This window comes from Prionailurus bengalensis, chromosome B3 (genome assembly GCF_016509475.1).
Source record: "Prionailurus bengalensis isolate Pbe53 chromosome B3, Fcat_Pben_1.1_paternal_pri, whole genome shotgun sequence".
In the NCBI taxonomy this organism is placed as follows: domain Eukaryota; kingdom Metazoa; phylum Chordata; class Mammalia; order Carnivora; family Felidae; genus Prionailurus; species Prionailurus bengalensis.
Genome location: NC_057355.1, coordinates 88,935,380 through 88,958,131, shown reverse-complemented (window position 1 = coordinate 88,958,131; position 22,752 = coordinate 88,935,380). Strand labels below are relative to the sequence as shown.

General features: G+C 36.1%; 1 long non-coding RNA gene across 1 annotated transcript in view; it reads right to left on the bottom strand.

Annotated features, from left to right (window-relative positions):
- Positions 1 to 7,364: 7,364 nt before the first annotated feature.
- LOC122467940 overlaps positions 7,365 to 22,752 on the bottom strand; it is a 35,011-nt gene continuing 19,623 nt past the window's right edge. The window contains exon 2 of the long non-coding RNA XR_006293105.1: positions 7,365 to 7,661. This is a non-coding gene — a long non-coding RNA (uncharacterized LOC122467940). The remainder of the gene's footprint in view (positions 7,662 to 22,752) is intronic.

Genomic DNA, 22,752 nt, shown 5'->3' with positions numbered 1-22,752 from the left:
GCTTCAAACAGCCCTGATATTAGATTATGATTATCTCCTCAGTACAATTTGCCAAAATAGAAACACATGCTCATGGTTTGAGTCACTGATGTTATATAAAACATTTCCCTTCATTTGCTAATGTCAAAATATTCTGTCACTTATTAAAATATAAATTAAGAGCCAATTTTTTAGCATGCCCTCACCAAGATTTAGAGAATTACAGCAGTTGTAAAGGAATTGAGAAACATGCATTGACTGTAGATTTCTCCAAAATCCATCCATAAAACAGTGAAGGGTTCTCTTTTAATAAATTCCCCGTGAAAACCACATACTGTGCTCACTGAAGCAAGAAATAAAAAGAAATGATTGAGCAATATTAAAAGGTGGGAAGTCAGACCCTTTTCTCTATAGTATTTTAATGTTGAAATAAAAAGCACTGGGTAACCCTTGGCTCCTCCAGCTGAGACATCAGTGTGCAGCCCCTCATCGTGCTGCCAGGGCAAAGAGTCACTGGAGACCCATTCTCTCTCCACATTAAGACAAATTTTAAAGGCAAAAATTCCAACTAGACTTTCCAATATCACATTTTCTGGTGTATTCTGCTTGTCTACTAAAAAGGTTAGAGAAGCCGATTTCATTTCAGACTTGGGCTAATATTACTACTGTCTCAATGCATTCAAACTGGATGGGAGAGGGTTATTTTCAACAAAATGTTATTTTGCTACAATCCAATGATACTCAAATATTTTAAGAGTCTAGGTTGGACTTTGAAATTTAAAAATGGTATTACAAAATAATAGATTATCTGTAATTGCTTGACTTACGGAAATATTTCCACAAATCCCCCCTCACTAGACATATTAAATGTCCCCACCTTTTCAGTGTAAAGTATATAAGATGTTTAAAAATAAGCCCTTGACCATCACCCATTGTATGTATTAAGCATATCCAGTATCCACAATAAGGAGAATATTCCCTTATACTTTGTGTTAAAAATTCTTCTAATGGAAAAATTATTTCCCTGCCTCTTTCTCCCTCCATCACCACCACTAGTGGGTCAAGAAAGAGGACCTATGGTCAACTGCATCCCCTAAATTTTATATATTTTGTATTTACGGGATTTATACAACTTGATAGCAACAGATATATACATGCTCAATATATCTAGCACTAACATATTCTTTTTGTTCACCTCATCTACATTTTGTTTCTATATAAAGCAAATTATTCCCCCACCACCACCCCAAGCATAATTAAAAACTCTCACCTATGGAGACTTCCACAAGATGGCAGCATAGGAAGATCCTGAATTCAGTTCCTTTCTATAGACATACCAAATTGCATTACATATGGATCATTTCCTTCAGAAAAAGACCTGAAAACTAGATGAACTTCCCTCCACAATAAAGGATTTTTTAAAAACACATCAAGACATGTAGGAGAGGCAGAAACATGATTTCACCAAAACCCTGTCCCTGGCATGTTGACACAAGAGGGAGGGATCTCATTAGTCTGGCACTTCTGGAGAAGCAAGGGATTGGTGCCCCACATCAGTCACCTAACCCCTAAGATCTGCACCAGAGAAATGACCCCCTAAAACGCCTGGCTTAGAAAGCCAATGTGGTGGACTTCCAGGTGATCCAGCACGCTACAGGAAACTGAGATTCCCCTTTTAAAGGTCTCATGTACGGTCTCACTTGTCCAGAGACCCAGCTAAAAACACAGCATTCAAAAGTGCCTAGACCATATGTGAAGGTAATTTATTTGCTAATCTACAAACATCTACCGAAGGAGCCTAGGACAGGTGAAACTCTCCCCAGAGACAGAGGCAATGGCAGATGCCATTTTCTTACTTCCACCCACCTTGCTAGCACAGATGGGTAAGCTTAATTACAGCACCTTTCTGTCCCCTTGCTAAGACAAACAGGGTGAGCAGTCATGGCACAGTCCCATTGCCTTGGTGAAGCCAGATACTACAGGCCATTACAGCACTTCCTCACTCCCTGTATGGGGTTGGCAAGTAGGCATTCTCCAGCTCCTAAAACTGGCACACACACACACACACACACAGACAACGCACTGTCCTGCTGCATTCCTAACACCCACCATGAGTACAGTCAAAACTTTCCCACTGCCTTTCTAAAACTAGTCAGTGTGCCCCTCCCCCAACACTGTCCAGCTGCCTTGCTAAAGTCAGCAGGTATACACAATCCACACAGGGGATGCCCCTTGATCATCTGGTGTCCAAGGAGGCTGGCGTTCCTTGGGAGTAACAATCAGAAAAACAGTTCTTCACAGGCCACCACCCCAAGGACACTGCACAGAAAGTAGACTGAAATATAACCCCAGTCTTTCTGTGAAAAAGGCCTATTTACTTAGCCTGGAGTTTCAGCGTAAAGGACAGAGTTCAGATTTCCCACATGTCTAGAGGCTAAGGAGGTGTTCCCGGGAACATAAGCAGGGAGACCTCATCCTTGCACACTCCCTTGGCCTCACTACAAGATAACAAGATCTCATAGAAAGGAGTTTATACAGTTATCTGATGTCCTGAGTTTCGCAATCACAGCCCAGGAGTCACCTCCAGACCTCCAGGTCTAGAGGCCAACAAGGATTAGGATTATGGCCCTACAGGACTGTTTATATTTACATACTTTAAAAGCTGCTGCCAGGGGCACCTGAGTGGCTCAGTCAGTTAAGCGTCTGACTTTGGCTCAGGTCAGGATCTCGAAGTTTGTGAGTTTGAGCCCCGCATCAGGCTCTGTGCTGACAGCTCAGATTCTGTGTCTTCCTCTTTCTCCTGCCCCTCCTCTGCTCACGCTCTCTCTCTCTCTCTCTCTCTCTCTCTCTCTCAAAGAAATAAACATTTTTAAAAAAAGCTGCTGCCTGAGGGTCTGGCTCTAATCAGCCTGAAACTAGGTGCCAAATGAGATTCCTCCCCTTGGATCACTGACAAGTCTTGGCACATATTAAGAACAGGAACATATCAAGAATAAATCAGCAAGTATAGACAATCAAAAAGATTTGACTGAGCAAGGGCAAGGTTGAATAAAAAGGATCATCACCTATACAAGTCCACTCCTTCAAGAATGAGAGCAATAGCTAGCTATTTGCCTAATGCACAGAAACACACACAGAGTTAAACAAAATGAGGAAACAGGGAAATATGTTCCAAATGGAAAAACAAAACAAATTCTCAGGAAAAGACCTTAATGATACAGAGATGAATAATCAACCTTATAAATAATTCAAAGTAATTACCATAAAGATGCTCAATGAACTCAGGAGAAGAATGGGTGAACACAGTAAGAACTTCAACAAAGAGACAGAAAACATAAGTACCAAACAGAAGTCACAGAGCTGAGGAATATAATAACTGAACATAAAAATACACTAAAGAAGTCCAACAGCAGACTGGTTGAAGCATAAGAATGGATCAGCAAGGTGGAAGACAAAACAGTGGAACTGACCCAGAGAAAGAAAGAAAGAAAGAAAGAAAGAAAGAAAGAAAGAAAGAAAGAAAGAAAGAAATGGGGAGAGGTAGAAAAAGAAAGAAGGAGAGAAAGAGAGGAAATAAAGAAAGAAATAAATGAATGGGGAGAGGTAGAGAAAGAGAAAGAAGGAAAGAGAGAGAGGAAAGAAAGAAAGAGCAATGAGAAAGAGAGGAAGAAAGAAAGAAAGAAAGAAAGAAAGAAAGAAAGAAAGAGGGAGAGAGATAAAGAGGAAGGAAGAGAAAAAAAAATAATAAAGATAAGGGACCTACAGGACAACAAGTTAAATAACATTCACATTCTGTGGGTCCCAGAAGAAGAAAAGAGAAAGGGACAGAAAACTTATTTGAAGAAATAACAGCTGAAAACTTCCCTAACCTAAAAAAGAAAACAGGCATCCAGGTCCAAGAAACCCAGAAAGTTCCAGATAAGATAACCCTTCCCCCAAAAAGCCACACCAAAACACTTACAATTAAAATGTCCAAAAGTTAAAGAGATAATCTTAAAAGCATCTAGAGAAAAACAACATTTTACATACAAAGGGGGAACTCCAAAAGGCTATCTGTAGATTTCTCAGCAGAAACTTTGCAGGCCAAAAGAGAGTGTCATGACATATTTAAAGTGCTGAAAGGAAAACACTTTCAGCTAAAAATACTCTACCTGGCAAAGTTATGATTCCATTTTGAAGGATAAATTGTTTTCCAGACAAGCAAAAACTAAGAAAGCTCATCACTACTAAACTTGTCTTATAAGAAATGTTAATGGGACTTCTTTAAGCTGAAAAGAAATGGAACCAATTGATAATAACAAAACATACAAAAGTAAAAATCCCACTGGAAAAAATAAGAATATAGTAAAGGTAGTGGAGTAATCATTCATACAGCTACTATGAAGGTCAAAAGACAAAATTAGTAAAAATAACTAGTTAAGAAATAATTAGCTAATAAATATATAAGATAAAAAGATGTAAAACATGACATCAAAAACACAAAATATCAGAGCAGTGGAGTAAATATGTAGTTTTGGAATGTGTTCAAATTTAAGTTGTTATCAACTTAAAATAGACTGTTATGGATACAGAATAATATATGTGAACCTTAAAGTAAATAAAAAGTAAAAATATAGTAAATTTACAAAAGAAAATGAGAAAGGAATATAAACATAACACTAAAGAAAGTCACCAAACCACAAGGCAAAAGAAAAAAAAAGAGACAGGAATCACAGAAAAGCCAGAAAACAATCAACAAAATGGCAGTAAGCACATACCAATCAATAATTACTTTAAATGTAAATGGACTAAATTCTCAGAAAGAAAGAAAGAAAGAAAGAAAGAAAGAAAGAAAGAAAGAAAGAAAGAAAGAAAGAATAGTGGCTGAACAGATTTAAAAAACATGAGATATAATTTTTTGCAGCACATACCCCTTCAATTCAGTATTTTTGTATCCTTTGGATAAACATCTGGTAGTGCAATTGCTAGGTCGTAGGGTAATTCTATTTCTAACTTTTTGAGGAAACTCCATACTGTTTTCCAGAGTGGCTGTACCAGTTTGCATTACCACCAGCAGTGTAAGAGGATTCCCCTTTCTCCACATCCTCACCAACATCTATTGTTTCCTGTGTTGTTAATTTTAGCCATTCTGACAGGTGTGAGGTGGTATCTCATCATGGTTTTGATTTGTTTTTCCCTGATGTTGGCCATCTGGATGTTAGGGCAAATATTAACAGAACTAAAGGAAGACATTGACAGCAATACAATAATAGTAGGGGACTTTAACAGCCCACGTACATCAACGGACAGATCAACCAGACAGACAATCAATATGGAAACACTGGCATTAACAATACCTTAGACCAGATGGACCTAATAGATACATACAGAACATTTCATCCAAAAGCAGTAGAATACATATTCTCCTCAAGTGTACACAGAATATTCTCCAAGATCAATCAGCCATAAAAAAGAATAGAATCTTGCCATTTGTGACCACACCAATTGACTTCATGGGTACTACAAAAAGTGAAATAAGTCAGACAGAAAAAGATAAATACTGCATGATTTTACTTACATATGGTATCTAAAACACAAAACAAAACAAATCAAAACCCATATTCAGATACATAGAACAGATGGGTGACTGCCAGAAGAGTGGGGATGGGGGTTGCGGGGGGAGGAAATTGGTGACAGAGATCAACAAGTAGAAACTTCCAGTTATAAAATAAATAAGTCATGGAGATGTAATGTATAACATGAGGAATACAGTTCAATAATATTGTATTAACTTTGTATGGTAACTTATTGTGGTGATCACTTCACAATGTATACCAATGTCAAATCACTATGTTGTATACCTGAAATTATAGAATACTGTAAATCAACTACACCTCAATAACAATTTTATTGTTTTAATTAGGAAAAAAAATCTAAAAAAAGAAAGCTATCACCCATCATAAATTCTACAAGTGCTTATGCATACTTTCTTTCAGGTGTCTTTATACAAAGACTTTTCTAATCACAACACAAGTTATTTTTAAACTGTCTTATTCCTCAGACAAAGAGTATGATTCTTTAGAAATGTTGGTGCGCCTGGGTGGCGCAGTCGGTTAAGCGTCCGACTTCAGCCAGGTCACGATCTCGCGGTCCGTGAGTTCAAGCCCCGCGTCGGGCTCTGGGCTGATGGCTCAGAGCCTGGAGCCTGTTTCTGATTCTGTGTCTCCCTCTCTCTCTGCCCCTCACCCGTTCATGCTCTGTCTCTCTCTGTCCCAAAAATAAATAAACGTTGAAAAAAAAAATTTAGAAATGTAATGCACATAATACCCACAAACAGTGGGAAGACATAATTTAAAATAAAAAGATTCTTTTTTCAACCCTTGCAGCAGAATTTTCAGAGTTCAAGAGCTAGAGTTGCCATTGAATAACAGAGAGGAGTCTACAGGTATATATAAGAAAAGTAAGATAAGATGGACAGTTTTATTTCTGTGAACCTTAAATACAGTTCCTAGCAACTCTTAGAACTGTCTGCCTGGGTCAGACATGCTGCCATGGTCAGGATGCTCTAAAATCCTCACAGGTTTTCCTTTTCTTTCCTTCCTTTCAATCTGAGAATATTTCTCCTTTCATTTACTGTTATAGTATCTTGTGCTATTGAAATATTTCATACAGCATGTTCTTTCTTTGTTCAACTGGGTTCCTTTTAATATCTGAAAAAGTGGTAGCCTCATTTTATTTATTATATGAAGACATACTGGAGATTCAGACTTCCTGAATTACAGTCCCAGTTCCAACACTGATTAATTGTATGACCTTCGGCAAGTCAACCAAACTCTTTGTACCTCAGTTTCCTCGTAATGAAAATAATAAGAGAACACAGCCAAAAGAATTGCTGAAAAGATTCCATTTTAAAAGTTAGGCAAGCGGGGCGCCTGGGTGGCGCAGTCGGTTAAGCGTCCGACTTCAGCCAGGTCACGATCTCGCGGCCCGTGAGTTCGAGCCCCACGTCAGGCTGTGGGCTGATGGCTCAGAGCCTGGAGCCTGTTTCCGATTCTGTCTCCCTCTCTCTCTGCCCCTCCCCCGTTCATGCTCTGTCTCTCTCTGTCCCAAAAATAAATAAATGTTGAAAAAAAAAATTAAAAAAAAAAAAAAAAAGTTAGGCAAGCACTTACTAGGATACATTGCAATAAGTAAACGCTCAGTAAGTATTTACAAATAATTTGAAATCATTTTTTAAAAACAGGCAATTTTTTTGGCTGATATTATTTTTTCTTAGTTATATTGCTCATACATTCTTTATAAACTTATATCCTTTAGATTTCTGCTAAGTTTTCTTTAATTTTTATCATCATTCAGTTTACCTGCATTGCTTTAATAATTTAATTACTTAAAATCTTGTCACTTACTTTTAATTTCAGCTTGAAACTGTAGCTCTCATATTTGCAACAAGAAGAAAGCTGGATAGACAGAAAGTTAATGACATTTTGTGAACTGTTCAGAGAACTACATCACAGGACAGCCAACCTGAAATCTGGAGAGATGTGGGGTGGCCATGTAAAAAATAAGGAGGATGTGGTAGATACAGGGATCCTGGAAGCAACCAATCCTTCTACTGAACTACTTTACAATAGTAAATGCTTCAAATATAGTCTTGGTCCTTTGCTCCTTTCCTGTGCACACTCTGGCTTCTCTTCTCCATGGCACTGTAAAAAGGAAATGAGAGAATCATTAAGATGCTGGATGAGGGCAGCAGAACCATTAACAATACAGGTTTGCTCCCTCCCAAGCAGACCTAATACTTAAACTCAGGTATTGTCAATCTAGACTCTGGAAGTTATTTTCATGGTAAAACAGCAAATAGAAGAACAAAATGCAAATATGCAAAATAATCAAACAACTTTTACCCTCTCTTGCTTCATCCCATTCATTAGGCATCAAGACCCCACGTGACACTACTGTAATACAAACTGTCACCCTATCCACCCTTTCTTTCTCAAAATGTACCTCTCCATCCTTCTGCTCCCAAACTGTAACTACCAAAATTTCCCTTTGCTTGGTAGCTTCTGATCTCAATGAGGGGAATAACTACTTTCTATTTTTAAAAATATATTTTTATAAATTATTGATAGAATTATTTTTCCCCACTTAGTGAAACCTATAGTTCTCTAAGACCAACTATGAAACTAGTGTTGTTCTTCTCCCAAGATTTTCCACCAAGAACTATATTCATCAGATCAAACTGATATGATGAAGCGGAGCACCTCTATTCCTGCATCATCATCACCACCAACATGTTTTATTTAGCTTTTTATTTGAAAGGCAGGAAAAAACCAGTAAAACTTTACCCACAGTTTAGTATGTTTATGCTTAAAAAATAAAAACATCCCTATGTAATCCGATCCCTAGAGTTAACTACTGTTAACACTTTGGAGTGTAGCTTTCCCCAGTTTTCCTATATTCATACAAATATGTTTACATCTATATATCTACATATAACTATATATAGAAATGTAAGTATCTGGATCTTTACAATAATGCATTTATACTTGCATTTATTCTACTCACACTTAATTTCATATTGATCAGTAATCTTTTTCACTCACTACATCATATTTTTTTTTAACGTTTATTTATTTTTGAGACAGAGAGACAGAGCATGAATGGGGGCAGGGTCAGAGAGAGAGGGAAACACAGAATCTGAAGCAGGCTCCAGGCTCCGAGTTGTCAGCACAGAGCCCAACACAGGGCTCTAACTCATGGACTGTGAGATCATGACCTGAGCCGAAGTCAGAGGTTTAACCGACTAAGCCACCCAGGTGCCCTGTCTCACTGCATCATATTTTTTAAGTTTTTATTTATATTCCAGTTAGTTAACACACAGTGTAATATTAGTTTCAGGTATACAATATAGTGATTCAACACTTCCATGCAACACCCAGTACATATGTCAAGGGATACATACACCCCTATGTTTACAGCAGCATTATCTACAATAGCCAAATTTTGGAAACAGCCCAAGTGTTCATCAACTGATGAATGGATAAAGAAGATGTGGTATATATATGCAATGTAATATTACTCAGCCATTAAAAAAATGAAATCTTGCTATTTGCAGCTACATGGATGGAACTAGAGAGTATTATGCTAAGTGAAATAAGTCAGATAGAGAAAAATACCATATCATTTCACTCATATGTCAAATTTAAGAAACAAAACAAACATGCAAAGGGACAAAAAGAGAGAGAGAGAAACAAGCCAAAAAACAGACTCTTAACTACAGAAAAAAAAACAGAAGGGAGGTGGGTGGGGGGATGTGTTAAATAGGTGATGGGGACCAAGGAGTGCACTTGTGATGAGTACCCTTCATATTTATAAATCTACCTTTAAAAGAGCACTTATGACTTTGTCTAGAGCATATTAAGTACTCAATAAATCTTAGCTGCTGTTTTATTATTATTCCCTATTCTTCTAATATATGCATACTATCCCATTTTATGGATATACTTGCCCTTACTAAGAGACTTTTAAATTGCTTGTAATGTTTTTGCTTTTACAAACAGTGCTTCAAGTGAGCATCTCTATCCTTCCTAGAAAATAGATTCTCAGAACTGGGTGACTGGGTTAAAGTATATAAACATTTAAAATTTAAAAATACATGCCACAGAGTGTTGTCTTCCCTTACCCAGAAAGGACTGTACCATTCTACACTTCACCAACAGTTTATGGCAGTACCTGTTCCCCCCGCACTCTCATCAGCATCTTTTCATATGTTCATTGGCTATGTGGGTACATGTCTGTGTAGACTTTATTTTTTCTCAATAGTTTATGAGATCTCTCTGTATAATAGTTATATAAATCTTTATTTTTATATGTGCAAAGATTTTCTCCAAAATGTCATTTGATATGAATATTTTTATGTTACTTTTTAACATAATTTTAAATGTATAATTGGGGATCCTGGGTGGCTCGGTCGGGTAAGGGTCCAACTTTGGCTCAGCTCATGATCTCACAGTTCATGAGTTCGAGCCCAGCATTGGGCTCTGTGCTGACAGGTCAGAGCCTGGAGCCTGCTTTGGATTCTGTGTTTCCCTCTCTCTCTCTGTCCCTCCCCTGCTTGTGCTCTCTCTCTCTGTCTCTCAAAAATAAATAAATGTTTAAAAATTATAAAATAAAAAAATAAATAAATTTACAGATAATCAAACATATTGATTTTTTTCACTGTGGGTTCTTAGTGCCCTGGCTTGCTTAGAAAGTCCAGAATATGCTCGAGTAGCTCTGCTCAGTAACATCAGAGTCATCTACATTGGGAGAAGCTATTTCCTGTTTTGTTTCCTGTTTTGACAGGAAAACCAGTCTATGATTGAGATCATACGAGGAGACTCTCCTGTAAAGAGTTTACACTGAATTAATGAAGCAGTTACTACTAATAAACCAATAGCCATGGATTTCTATGCCAACCAGATAAAGAATAAATCCACCAGTAACACAGTCCCTAATAATATATACAAACATGTATGTGAAATAAAGAGCTAGAAGGAACTTTAGATAGTTATCATTTTATAGATAAGGAAGCTAAGAAACATTATAATGTTCTATCCATGGGAATAGTGCACAAAATATGAAACTAAAATAAGATCATATGTTATAAGAACTATATTATACAGTCCTTCAAGAAGATATGCTTCAAAATATAAAAAGAAAATCAGAACAGTTCCTGATGGATCATGAGATCCAAATTAAATATGGCAAAACTATACATTCAAAGTTAATATTTTAGCAAAATTCATGTACACTAAGATAAAGATAGCAGAAAAACATCAAGCTAAAAGGACAAAATCATAAATAAAACAATATAGCATGTACCATTCTAGAAGCTTTTGGTACACAGGTGCTATTCACAAGTATCTCTGGCTTTTTCTCTTTCTGCCACATGATAGGATTGTAATTCTTTCCCCACACTGACATCCTATGTAGCCACAGAACTTGCTCTGATGGATGAAATGTGAACAGAAGTGCTGTGAAAATGTATTAGCCACTACAGGATTACCAAGTTCTCCCTTCCCCTCTGACACAGCAATAGAAAATACCCCAAATCGTGGCTATTCCATTAAGCTGGATCCAGGAATAAAGACGACACTCAGCATAACCTCCATAACTAAATTAACAAGTATCACAAGCAAGAAATTGTTCCTCTAAGATATTGATATTTGGGGATTGCAAGTTCCTGCAGCAAAATGCAAAGTAACTTTTTCATAAATATTTATTGAGCACATTCCTTGTGCCGGGCACTATGCTAGGTGGGAGGAATATAAAAACATTCCAGAATCAGTCCCTGACCTCAGGGATTTACAATCAGCAGGTGGAACAGAAAAGCAGTAAAATGTACAACCGCAACACAGTACAACAAAGTGCTGGAGTTGGGTCAAGCCCTAAGTGCAAGTGAGCCCAAAGTATGGGTACAAGGACATACCTCCTAAGGGAGGTTACTTCTGAGTTGAGAAATAAAGGACAAATGGAATTTTTTTTTCAAAATTATTGGTGTCTCTCAAAATTAGGCCAAAGTATGCAAAATTTAATGCTGTTTTGGCAAAAGGAAATAATAACCATAAAGTGACAATAAGGAAACAACATGTACTCTTCAACTAGCCAAAATTCAAGAGATATTGCAGAGAATTGTTGCCAATGTGTACTAGTTTACTAGGGCTGCCATAACAAAATACATAGACTAGGTGGTTTACACACACAAATTTATTTCCTCACAATTATGGAGGCCAGAAGTCCAAAATCAAGGTATAAGCAGGGTTAGCTCCTTCTGAAGGCCTCTCCTAGGTTGTACATGGTAATCTTCTCCCTGTGTCTTCACATAGATGTCCCTCTCTATATGCCTGTGTCCTAATTTCCTCTTCTTATAGGACACCAGTCATATTGGATTAGGGCCCACCCTAATGACCTCAGTTAACCATAATTACTTCTCAAAGACTCTATCTTCAAATATAACCATATCCTGCAGTGCTGGGGTTAAAATTTCAACATATGAACTTGAGAGGGGAACACAATTTAGCCCATGACACCAAGATTTGGTGTTTCCATCAGTTCTAGCTGCTATAAGAAAATACCATGGACTGGATGGCTTAAATAGCAAACATTTCTTTCTCACATTTCTGAAGCTGGAAGTCTAAGATCAGGGTCCATGGTCAGGTTCTGGTGAGAGCCCACTTCCTGACTTATACACAGACTCCTTCTTGCTATATCCTCACATGGCTGAGAAATTGTCTCAGGTGTCTGTTCTTATAAGGGCACTAATCCCATTCATGAGGGTTCAATCCTCATGACCTAATTACCTCCCAAAGGCCCACCTCCAAATACCACCACATTGGGTATTAGGGCTTCAACATATTAATTTTGGAGAAACACATTTAGTCCACAGGCATTAGTAACCAACTGAATGAAAGATGCTAAAGAAGGAAAACAGCACATAATCACACGAAAGTTGAATTCTAAGACCCTATAAAGAGGTGATTCTGATCAGCTATAGAAAGGCTACCTATCTAGTTAGGAAGAGGAACTCTATTTTCAACCTACAAAACCTCAGCTGAGAGTAGAACACTTAACTGGAGATATCCTGAAGGCAAATAGAGGGGGTGCAAAGTCCAGGTTGAAAATAAACCTAAATGTGGAGGCAATTTATTTTAGAACTAATAAAAACCATAAACGTTAATTAACATCCCAAGGGAAGAAAAGTCTGTATATAGATAGTCTGTATATTTCTTGAACTGTACACAAATATAGTTTAAGAACTCAAATCAATTTATGATAAACAATTAGCCCAGGTACTAAACAATACTAGAGTAAGTCTGCAATGAAAAGAAATAAGCAATACTAAAAAGCACAGAGGCAGTTAGAAACCATAAAGATGATTATTTTATGATAAATACAAATTCACAGCTCAAGCCTCACATAAAAATAACAACTAAACTGTGCTTACCTTTAAAATAAACTCAACAAAGAAAAGAATATTTCCCTGAATATGAGAATCCTATCCACATTTTAGAAACAACATAACAAGTAGAAATCCATAATATGTTGGTGAATAATAACTCTGAGGAAAAGCATTAGATGATTTGACATCACTTATTAATAAAGTCTTTCAAGTGCTTCAGATAGTCATTATTTATTATCTATTTTCCTGAAATTCCCTGTAACTAGAGGGAAACTTCATGTTTTAAAATGGTAATAAATCTGAAATTAGTGCTATCTCATTCTTCTTCAAGTAGGAATCAATTTTAAAAATCATAAAGGATTATACATTCTGCTTTAAGATCTTAGAATTATTAAATTTAAGGGAAAATTAAAATCGAACTGGAAGAGAAAACTTTAAATTTAGTAAAGCATCCTTCTTGGTTAGCATTAGGGCACAGAATAGATACAGTTTATCATAAAAGATCAATTTCTTTGAATTATACACAGTTCATTCCCATATGTTGATTAGCATAGTATTTAAGGAAATTCTCAGATAAACCAAATCAACAGGAAGGGAAGAAAAATTGTGTGGTGCAAAAAGCACTGAATTAGAAGCCAAGTAACCTGGATTCAAACCTCTGTTCTTCATCCTCTGTGACCAGTATAATCATTCTCTGTTAGATTCTATAATGGAGAAAATAAAAGCTACCACACAGAATTACAGTGAAGACTACATAAGATAAAGCATGGTAAAGTATTTTGAAAACTTTTCATTTTAATGATGTGAGATGTAAATGATTGATCATTCAAAATTACTGGCAAACTGAACATCATAAAGATACGTCATGATAGTTAATACAACTGGCAAAAATATTGGCTGACATTCCAATACCACACACAATTCAGAACAAGGTACACTAAACCTAACTGAAATTTAGAAAACTCCAATAACCAAGTTATAGAATTGTGTTCTTGGATATAGAAAAGTAAAAATTCTGAAAATGCCATCCTCTAAAATCAGCTGGAAAAAGCAGTTTAAAACCACACCTAAGATTTTCAAGACTTCATTTGTAAACAATAATTTATAAACAAAAGTGTCCCGGAAAAAAACTTTAAATGCATGCTTCTTTGAAAATTGCCACCTCCTTCAACTTTGTTGTCCTAGCTTGTTGTTAATGAAGCTTTTGGAATAGATACCAAGAAGAAGTATAAGAAGTATAAGTGTCAAAATTTTTAGTATTTATGCATGTTTTTAAAATCACTTAATATCTCTATTCCCTTTCCATGTCACAAGGAGATCCTTCTAAAACTTTGTAAGTGTCCATAATTTCTATGAATATTAGCACCTGGATAAGAAACAAAAATTGGAGGAAAAAATTAAAAGAAGATATGTAAATCAACACATGAATAAAAAATATAGAAAAGCAAAAAAAAAAGTTAAAAGCAAATAAATATACCAGACTTAGTGCAATTTAAGCACTGAATGAGACTCATGGAAGCCTGAGAATATTAAAGACTATTTCTTCTAATAGTCACAATATTTGTTTTGGAGTAGTGATGCATTTATAAAAGCAGCTTATACTAGAAGGTTGATAATGATGGGAAAGCACTCAAGTATTGACAATAAAACCAAAATTGTAAATTGAGTCATCCAAACAGATATTTTTAAATTTCTATTCAGCCAATTAACTCAATGAACTGTCTCAGACTTTCTTTGGCTACTAACACCTAATGCAGTGGTTCTCAAATTTTAATATGCTTCTGAATCACCTGAGAATCTTTTAAAAATAGAGACTTTGAGGGGCACCTGGGTGGCTTGGTCGGTTATGCGTCCAACTTCAGCCCAGGTCATGATCTCACGGTCCGTGAGTTCAAGCCCCGCGTCGGGCTCTGTGCGTCATGACAGCTCAGAGCCTGGAGCCTGTTTCAGATTCTGTGTCTCCCTCTCTCTCTGCCCCTCCCCTGTTCATGCTCTGTCTCTCTCTTTCTCAAAAAATAAATAAACGTTAAAAAAAATTAAAAAAAATAAAAATAGAGACTTTGATTCAATAGGTCTGAGGTGATACCTGAAATTCTGCCTTTCCTACAAGCTCCTAGGTAATGGTAATACTGCTGGTCTGCACAGACATACTTTTAGAAGAAAAATCAAGATGCAGTCCCACCAAAAAAAAATTTATTGATTGATCAATGCTAAAATTTTGCAGTTATAAATATAGGTGTGTAATCATCTGTGCCCTCAAAAGTATCCATGCAAAGATATTCTTCTATCTTTAAGGCACAAAACTCTCAGCCTTAATCAAGGTTCTCTTTAGCAATTGAACAGATCCAGAGTTAATGTCAAGAAGAGTCTTGTCCTGCCCCCAGTGCCCAAGTGCAAAGTTGGATGGCACTCATCTAACTGTGGAATACAAATTAGGCTCCTATCAGCATTTTCACTGTCTATGCACCTGTTGTCTAGAGCATATTGACCTTCTTTCAATCAGCAGTAGAGAGTGCCTTCCTGTCACACTGACTATTCATCTCATTGGGGAATTATCTGTCCAATGGATCCTGTCCAAAGCCCAGTGGAAATTACTAATATTCTAGAGGGTAAATCTAAGTAAGTGGATTTTAAGTATTACTTTAGCTATATAATCTCTGTCAAATAAAATGCTAGATTCAACTCTAATATATAAAGTAGCATTTTATGTGTATAAATATATTTATATAATATGAAGTTGTTCTGTTGAACCCCAAAGATTTTAAATTGGTGGTTATAGTTGTCAGTTATAGCTACACCAGCCTCAGGATCCAATTTGGTTTTGAATTCTGTTTTGGTTGCACAATATTGAGACAACACCAAATCACACAGGAAATTAATCTCAAATAATAGAAGTTTATAATAACTCATTCTGCACCCTCAGAATTCTCTTCACTAAAACGGAGATGGCAGGAAAAAACTTTAGCACTTGTTTCTTTTTAACAGTCATTAAAACATTTTTTTAAATATTTAAACCAAATCCAAATCAAACATTTGTAGAGCACCTCCTCTGTCCTGCTATCTAGAGAATCCACTTAGAAACACTGACTAAAAAATATTAACCTCCTCCTGGTGGTTACTTTAGTTTATGCTATCTTACATTAACCCAGTTCATCAGAAAGATATGCACCGAGAACATATTATCAACCAAAAAATGATATAATAAATGCTTTATGCAAAATTCACTTCTACAAAATGTATATTAAAGATATAGTTTTGATATAGACATTTTCCATATAGAAAGTTCAACTACTACAAAAAAACCTCATAATAAATTTTTCTCTGAGGGGCACCTGGGTGGCTCAGTCGGTGAAGTGTCTGACTTTTGGCTCAGGTCATGATCTAGCAGTTGGTGAGTTCCAGCCCACATTGGACTCTCTGCAGACAGCTCAGAGCCAGCAGCCTGCTTCAGATTCTGTGTCTCCCCCTCTCTGTCCCTCCCCCACTCCCACTCTGTGTATGTCTCTCTCTCTCTCTCAAAAATAAATAAGCATTTTAAAATAAATAAATAAATATTTGTCTGAGTTCAGGATCACAGAAAAGTATATCTCTCCTTAAAAACTCTTTTCAATACTAACAAGAAAATATTTTAACACATAGTTCCCTTAGCTCTTTAAAGTCTTGAATGTCTTAAATAAAAATTATTATTTTCCTTTAGCTCTCCTTTACTATGCTATCCTGCCTTTTTTATTATTTCCTATTGCATCTGGGTATATATATATATATATATATATATATATATATATGCATGCCATGCTTCAATAACCAGATGTCAAACAGGGTTTACATTTTATTAGGAAATAGGTTAAACTGAGGCTTCACAGAAACTCCAAATTAAGCGATTCAAACAAGATAGAAATATCTCTTATGTAATATTTGCTCACATCCCATTAGCCAGAATTTAATGACAGGTCATTCTAAGCCAAAGAAGACTGGAAAATGTCTCTAGTTGGGTAGTTCATTGTAGCTAAAACAGGGAGCTCTAATTCTAAATACGGCAAAGAGAGAGTAACTACTGGAAAGCAATTAGCAATCCTTACCATGAGGTCATATTTTTTCCCAATTCCCCAACTGTCCCCTAAATTTATATTCACAGCTGGTTTTACTAAACAAATCGAATTCAGAATCTTGCATTGTCATGTATACTTTAAGGCTGAGTCCTTATGTCGATTTAATAGTGACTTCAGTTAGTAAAAATGAGTTTTTTTCTAATTTGGGGGTTTTCATTCCTAATATCATCAAGAACTCAAGACTTTTGCATATTTCATGCCTTTTCATAGACCACAATCATTGTTCTTTTTGAAGCTCAGATGTAATGCACATATTGATATAACTTTAACCAGTAGGAATCCCTTCAGTCTAGCTCCGGGATCTTTTTTTTTTATCAATTGTGGTAAAATATACACAAAATTTACCATTTTTGAGTGTACAATTAAGTGGCATTAAGTGTATTCACAATGATGTGCAATCATCACCACTATACATCTCCAGAACTTTATGTCTTTTAAGACAACCTCATTATTCCTTGAAAGATTCCTTGCTTTCTGATATGTGCCCAAGGTTCACCTGTTACCTTCTTTGCCCCAGTCTTCAAATCAGCCATTTCTCTAAGAAGCCCAGATTTCTTTTAATGAGAAACAGTATTAGATACTATATCAGTCAAATTGTCATAACAACCCTGTAAAATAAATTTTAAAACTTCAGAAGCATAAAATTATAAGCATTTATTGCTGACTCATTTAGAGTGAGCTAAGGTTAGACATCTTATGATGTCTCTGGCATTATTAGCCCTGTAGTCTCATATGCTGAGAATTGGATGGTTGTCTGGTGAATTAGAATTGCTTTGTTTGGGACAATTGGGGTGAATTGATTCTGTTCCACTTACCTTTCCAATGGCTGGCCTGAGCATGTTTTTAGAAAGATAGCACAAGAACAAGCAAATCCAGTTGCACAATTGCTTTTTTTTATTGCAGCAAAATATATACATAACATAAAATTCATCACTTCAACCATTTCAAAGTGTTAATTAGTGAATTTTAGTAATATCAAATGTTGGACAACCACTACCACTTCAAGTTCCAGAACATTTCCATTACCCCTCCCCCATAAAAAAAAAATCTCATATCCATTAAGCAGTCATTCCCCATTTCTCCTTCTCCCCAGTCCCTGGCAATCGTTGACCTGCTTTCTGTCTACAATTTATCTATTATGGATATTTCATATAAAATGAAACTGCAATATATGGCCTTTTGTATCTTTCTTCTTTTACTTAGCATTACTTTTTTCAAGGTTTCAAGGTTCATCTATGTTGTAGCATTTACCATTATTTAAAGCTGAATAATATTCCATTATATGGATACACCACATTTTGTTTATCCATAGTCAGCTGAGGGGCATTTTGGTTGTTTCCGCCTTTTGGTTCTTGTAAACAGTTCTCCTATGAACACCTGCACACAAATTTTTGTTTCTATACCTGTTTTCAACTCCTTTGGGTATATAACTAGAGGTGGGTCATATGGTAATTCTATTTTTTTTTAATTTTTTTTAACGTTTATTTATTTTTGAGACAGAGAGAGAGCATGAACGGGGGAGGGGCAGAGAGAGAGGGAGACACAGAATCGGAAGCAGGCTCCAGGCTCTGAGCCATCAGCCCAAAGCCCGACATGGGGCTCGAACTCACGGACCGTGAGATCGTGACCTGAGCTGAAGTTGGATGCTTAACCGACTGAGCCACCCAGGCGCCCCGGTAATTCTATTTTTAACATATTTTTAAAAATTTTTTTAAACGTTTATTTATTTTTGAAAGACAGAGCATGAGCAGGGGAGGAGCAAAGAGAGGAGACACAGAATCCAAAGCAGGCTCCAGGCTCTGAGCTGCCGGCTCATAGCCCAACTGGGGGCTCAAACTCACAAGCTATGAGATCATGACCTGAGCCAAAGTCAGGCACTCAACTGACTGAGCCACTCAGGCACCCCTCTATTTTTCACATTTTGAGGAAATGTCAAAGTGTTTTCCATAGTAGCTGCACCATTTTACATTTGCACTAGTAATATGCAAGGGGTCCAATTTTTCATATTCTCACCAAAAGTGAGTGTGGTCATTTGTGTATCTTTGAAGGAAGTCCAAGTCCTTTGCCCGGTTTTGAATTTGGGCTGCTTGTCTTTTTGTTAAGTTGTAAGAGTTTCTTATATATTCTAGGTTAAAAACTCCCTTATCAGATATATGATTTGCAAATAGTTTCTCCCATCCTGACTTTTCACTCCCTTGATAGTGTCCTTTGATGCATAAAAGTTTTTAACTTGATAAAGTTTAATTTATCTAAGTTTTTCTGTTTCTGCTTGTACATTTTCTGTCATATCTAAGAAACCATGGTTCTCTTTCCAAAAAAAAAAAAATTATAAATCACAGATCTGATGAGGGACTTTTATCTAGAATACACTAGAATTTCACTTGCTGTTCCTCTCATCCAGAGATGGAATCTATTTCCATCAATTTGAAATTGACTTGCTTGGATCAATTGAATGTGATAGAAATGATGCTGTGCCAGTTAGAAACCTAGAATTCAATAGGCACTACTTGGACAGAGAGGTCACATATAAGGGGATACAGTCACCTAAACAACAGTCAGTACTAAAGCCCCAGACATAAAAGGGCTTCTTGGACCTTTCAGGGTAGACCATCTGCTAACTAAACAAACCCACATGAGGAACTCTAGCCCACATCACATGAAACAGAACTATCCAGACAACCCAGAAATAAAAAGCCATCAATGTTTTAAGTAGTATAAATGAAATATAAGCAAATTCTAATGTAAGAAAGTAATGTTAAATGAGTGTACCACCCACTTGGATGTTTACAGAAGTTCCAGAAAGGGAAAGCCATATGACATTCCTAAAAAATGGCAAACATGCTTTGATGTTTTGATTTTCTTGAGTCCTACATGCAAATGATAAAAATTTTTTTCACAATAACCTTTTTCACAATAATCTATAAGGCTTTACAACTCAAAATTACTTTAAGAAAGTAACTATAGGGGCGCCTTGGTGGCTCAGTCAGTTATGTGTCTAACTCTTGATTTCAGCTCAAGTCATGATCTGAGAGTTGTGAGATCGAGTCCAACCGGGGGCTCTACGAGGGGTGTGGGGCTCTACGAGTCTGCTTGGGATTGTCTTTCTCTGCCCCTGCTTGCACTCTCTCTCTTTTAAAACAAATAAATAAACATAAAAAAAGAAAAGTAACTATATAAAAAAGTAACTATAAACAACAAATTTCTCTCAAAGTAAAAAGGACATTTTAAAATAAAATGTAATTTGAACTGAATTAAAAGTACAATTATAAAATCCACAGATGTAAGAGATTGAAATGCATTTGAAAAGTTGTGACTTTATAAGTCTCTTTAGGGGACTACTACAAGGCAGATAATGATGAAAGAAATAGAATTGTTCAACATGGTTTTCAGGAAGAGGAATATTTAAAACTGTTAATATTAAACTTTAAGGTTCTAAAATACCAACTTATTTTGACTTATGTGGAGCAAGCTAAAAGCATGAGTGCCCCTAAAGAATGTCAAAAATTATTGCTTGGAAGTCTTTTTCCCAAAAAAGAAAAAAAAAATGAGCCATCATAAGGTTTCCCAACAGAATTTTATATGAAAATTAATGTCACTTCAAAATCATTTCTCTGCATGACTGAAAAGGCTGCTCTTCATGTTAATATTCTTCAAAGCATTGTTTTAAATGTTATTTGGCTATGCTGAGAAAGACAATTAATACTAAGCCACAGTAACAGTGCTATGTTCCAATTGTACTGATCTGTTACTTACAAAGTGTCAGAAAAAAAAAAAGAGAGAAATAGCTGTTGAAATCTAATGAAAAACTACAGAGCTTAATAGTAATAGGATTTTTCAAAATGTTATTGGTAAGCCCACAAGCTGAAAGGTCCCTATAGAGGCTTTTATTTAGTTCTTAAATTACTTTTAAACTCTAGGCTTAAGAAGAAATAGAATCAAACCCCAAACTTTCAAACCTTTCATAAAATATCAGTGAATATCTTCATATAGCATCCCTCAAGGATTCCTTATTCCAAACAGTGTATTTTCAAAAAGTCAAGTAAACAATAACCACAGTCTTTAAAATAGCCTAAAAGAAAGCAAGTATGTGCTAGTGTTTCCTGGCATGGAGTTCATTGTTAATTTACTATACCAGAAACCACCTCACAGACCATAAAAGATTCCCAAGAGGTTATTAAATGCCTCGGTATCAACCTATTATTATCACATCTCTTTTGTAACAACTCTCTCGAAATCGAAAGAAAAACACAAAGTTAAAAAAGCATTAAAACTAATATAGTGTCACTTTTTTTCAATAGCTTTGTCATAAGTTAAACCTAATTAGAGTCACTTTTAATATAAAACGTTATTGAAAAGTGTTATGAAATGTCCAGCCTTTTCAATTATTGCATTGCTTTTAAAATAATTTAATTAATAAAAATCGCAATTTATATTGATATTAATAAACTTTATTAATTTAGCATTTTATTCACTGATAAAAAAGAATGAAAGTCAAAACTTTAATACTTAAGTAATAATTTATCTATGAATATACTGCTTCTTCAAACGCTGTAAAATAGGGACACCTGGGTGGCTCAATTGGTTGAGAGTCCGACTCATGGTTTCAGCTCAGATCATGATTTCATGGTTTCATGGGTTCAAGCTCCACATCAGGCTCTATGCTGATAGTATGGGGCCTGCTTGAGATTGTCTGTCTCCCTCTCTCTGTGTTCTCAACCTCATCTCTACCAAACCCCACCTTTGCCTAAATCTCAAGTCCATATACACCCAAATGTAAGCATACATTCACCTTTCACCCTACACTCTACCAAACCAAGTAGTCGAGCAAACATATAATACACACGCACGCACACACACACACACACACACACACACGAAGTTTGGAAGATAAGAGTTTGGAAATTAGGGGAACAACTCTCTACAACCGACTGCCACATCTAAAATATGCAGTGGTTTTCAAAATAATCAAATGACAACACCAAATATACAATATAATATTTCTTAATATCTAGATCTAAATGTGAAGTATATCAGTTCATATACAAACTTTAAAACTTGCCAAAACATCCATAACTGAGCTGTCTTACATATGAATAAAAAATTAAGTCTTAAAAGAATTATGAAATTTTCATTAACCTCCATTTAAAACACAATAACTACACAACAAATAACCTAAGGCTTCAGCTTCCAGCAATAGGGTAAATAAGATAGTTTGAAAGACCTTCCCACCAAAAACCAGATAGATCTCAAAAGAAAAAAAAAAAAAAGACTAGATTTTTTAGGGGCTCCAAATAAGCAAAGGAACTCTATGAGAAACACTCCTCTTGTTTAAGAAAAAAAAAAAACATAAAGCAATGAGCTAAGAGCAGCAAGCAATTAAGGACAAATGCCAATATAAGAAAGCATTATAGAATAGTAATATACTTTGGAATAGTGGCAACATTGGAGTACTACACCTGCAGCTTCTGCATTAAGAAATATCTTAGGGGAGGCTGGGTGGCTCAGTTGGTTAAGTGTCTGACTTCGGTTCAGGTCATGATCTCATTTCATGAGTTCGAGCCCCAAGTCACTCTCTGTGCTGACAGCTCAAACAAAACCTGGAGGCTGCTTCTGATTCTGTGTCTCTGGCTCTCTCTGCCCCTCCCCTGCTCATCCTCTTTCTCTCTCTCTCTCTCTCTCTCTCTCTCTCTCTCTCTCTCTCTCTCCCTGTCTCTCTCTCAAAAAAAAAAAAAATACTGGGGCATC